At 42.8% G+C, this 3278-nt stretch overlaps 1 pseudogene; it reads right to left on the reverse strand.

Moving 5' to 3' along the window:
* Window positions 1-1228: 1228 nt before the first annotated feature.
* Window positions 1229-2946, reverse strand: LOC147448892 (uncharacterized; annotated as a pseudogene).
* Between the last annotated feature and the right edge of the window lie 332 nt (window positions 2947-3278).

Raw genomic sequence — 3278 nt, forward strand, 5'->3', positions numbered from 1 at the left:
CAGCTCTAATCCTCTTAACCTCCTCCTGCAATCTTTCCTTATTCGACCTCTCTTGAAATAATTGCATCCTGACTTTCTGCATTTCCCATTTTGGAATAGCGCTACACTTATGTTCCATCTTCTCACTTTCCATCACCCTAAGCACCGCATCCTAGTTCTGCAGGAACTCATTCAAATGAGCCAAACAGTTAGCAGCCTCCTCCATAGAGAAAATCCTCTTGGCCTCATAACTGGCACTGCTACCTGCCTTAACCTTCAGACTCTCCGAAACACTCTTCTTCTTAGCTCCACCAATCCCTTTCATAAACAGTGTGACCTTCTTACCTTTAGACTCCGACTTCTTGGACTCTGACTCCATGGTGAAAAAATTCAACTTTGATTCAGGCTCCTCCAAACCCTTCCAAGAAACCTTAAAAGGTGATTTGCTTTTATCAGTTGTTGGAGATCCCAACAACAACTTCCTCCGCTTCATTCCACTGAATGTTCCCTCTTCCTTCAACACATCTGCACCCGGTGTCCTCAAACCTGCTTGTACTGACAAAATCCTCAAAACATGCTCAAAGACTGCGGCCAAATATGGCGCCACTCGGCCCACTGCCGGTGTCCCGATGCCTATCTCTCTTACCTGTAAGCTGCATCCGATCATACAACATTGTTGCCCAATCAACCTTAATTCCCTTCTCAACTTGAAACAATGGTGCAAAAGACTCCTTAGACATATAAGCGATCTTCTGCAGAATGCACACCTTCTCCAGATACCAAAACAGATTTGTGACTCGGATTCCGCCCGCATTCCGCACCATATAATATGCCTTCATCCCAATCGGATTTCCAAATTCTCCCTTCATCTGAGAGTCAGTCACCTTCCGCCCCTTAGCCGGCACAGACAAATACGGAACTTTGAAAACCTTGGACACCAATTTTGGTGTCAGGCGCACATCCCCCGTAATCACTCCATCACCCTCCTTAATCATGTTCCACTGCTGCTCAGTGAACTCGTTCTCTGCCCATGCATCCCAAGGTAAACATGCAAACTCATAAAGGCCTATGCGCTTGAGCCATACCTACGTTTCCTCCTCATTCGGATCAAACGTTGTCACTGCCGTCTCCGCACTCCCTTGATCACTCATAGACCCGGCTTCATCACTCTCCACCTCGATGTGATCTTCCTGCTCCCTCGCCTTGAACAGCTCCCCCATCACCATCTTCATCGACCTTGTGTTCGTCATTATTCTGACGCATCGTCCTGCATCCCCGCCATTAGCTTTCCCTTAATATTTTCAGAAAACATTTCTCTCGTCTTCTCCTTAACAGTAAGTGAACTGCGACGTTCGCACACTTGGATATGATCTCCAACACTTCTCACCACCTTAGTCTTATAATGATGAATTTTCACCTCCATTCGGGCACACCATGCAAGATCCACCCAAAAAATATTCGTCCTTAATTGGGTCACATCATCACTAAGCAAATTTTTAGCCTCAAACTGAGTATCCCCACTAATGAGTACCCCTTGACCCTTTTGCCCAATTCTATTCCTCCGAATTTCCTCCTTCTTGACTTCCAATTCCACAATCCGAATTCCAACTTCCAGTCCACAATCCAAATTCCAAATTCCAGATCCCTTTACAGATTTTGATTCAGCTGTATCTGCATTTCCAAAGATGACTTCATCATTTGCTGCAATATCTTTAGCCTTCCGCAACATCCACTGTGGAATTTCAAGAACTTTTAATATCTGAATTTGCATCTGCATTTCCACCTAAATCTGAATTCCAATCTGAATCTGAATTTGAATCTTAATCTCACTCAAAATATGAATCTGAACCAAAATCTGACACTTGGGATACTCCTCTTCATGTCACTTATAAAACAGTGTCCTATCAACTCCTTCATATTTGTTCTGATTTTGTCCACTCCAAGAATAAAAGGATGTTGTTAATCCCCACTGAGTATCGATGTCATCCTCCTTGTGACACTAATTGTCATACCTCTTCATCAAGCTTTCCATGGCTTCCATTAAAATTTGCATCTGAATTGGTCTTTGCATCCAAGATTGCAGTTGAATCCAAATCCAAAATTGAGACTGAATCTGAATTGAAATCTGAATTTGAGTCTGAATCACATTCTCATCTTCCAAAATTTGACTTGCTTTATCAACTAAAAATTTGCCCTCAATATCTCTTCATATCCATCTATATGAAACTGCTGCAATATGGAATGCCACCTCCAACTTCCAATATGAATATCATCATCCTCAATCTCCTCCATTATGTTGTTGTCATCTTCTGGTCCTTGCTGCTGCAATTGTTGCTTGGTTCTTTTAACATCCTCTTTTGACATTTTCTTTGAAGTCCACTTGAAATGACAAAATTCCGCCATGATATCCGCATTAGCATGCACATCCTCCATTTGCTAGTGACAACTTTCCTCTTCAAATGTATGTGAATCCCCAATGAGCATGACACTTCGATCGGTCGAAAAGGAATAATCCTCCTGTGCTTCATGGACACACTTCTGTGGTAGGATAGAGGTAACCTGGGTTTCTGCCCGGCTCTGTTCCCTGACCTCAGGTTGCTCCTCCTTACCTTGCTGCCTTTTATCCTGCTGATATTGTTGATCCTCCACATGGTCTTCTTTTCGACTTCCCACTTGCATTTTCTGAGCTACCAACCATTGATTTTCTAATCGAAACTTCTGTGTACATTGTTGGGATACAATTTCTACAAGATTTGCTAACTGCATATTTACATCAGTGGATCTTCGTGGTGACAATTCCTCCGAAACTGAGTTGTTCATTGTTGTTGCTGCAAATTCCTCCCGAGTACATATGATTTTTGAAACTTCTTCTTGCTTTGACTCTTCATTTGTAATCCTACATACATTCTCAATTGAACCCAAAAATAAATCAATCACCTCTTCTTCTTCATTCCTCTCTCTATCCATCACCTCTCTGTTCATCCGACTATCCACTTGTCCATTCCTCACATTATCCGCCTCTTCAAATGGTCTTTGATTTCCGTGAACAACATCCTCAATATGTATGATTTGCTTCTCCTCTCAATAATAAATCTCATTGACAAGTGACAACACCGACATCAATTTCAGCAATGGATGTTTCGTCTCCACTCTATGAGCACACTCTAGTGGTAGGGTAGGGGTATCTAGGGGCACTTTTAGGCTCTCTTGGCCAACCTCCTTTTGCACCTCCTTCTCATCCACCTTTGGTATCCCCACATGATGGATGTCCATCTCCAAGCCAACCCATCCGTCATCAC

The sequence above is a fragment of the Adiantum capillus-veneris genome, chromosome 10 (assembly GCF_014529385.1).
Source record: "Adiantum capillus-veneris isolate H3 chromosome 10, ASM1452938v2, whole genome shotgun sequence".
NCBI classification, from domain to species: Eukaryota; Viridiplantae; Streptophyta; class Polypodiopsida; order Polypodiales; family Pteridaceae; genus Adiantum; species Adiantum capillus-veneris.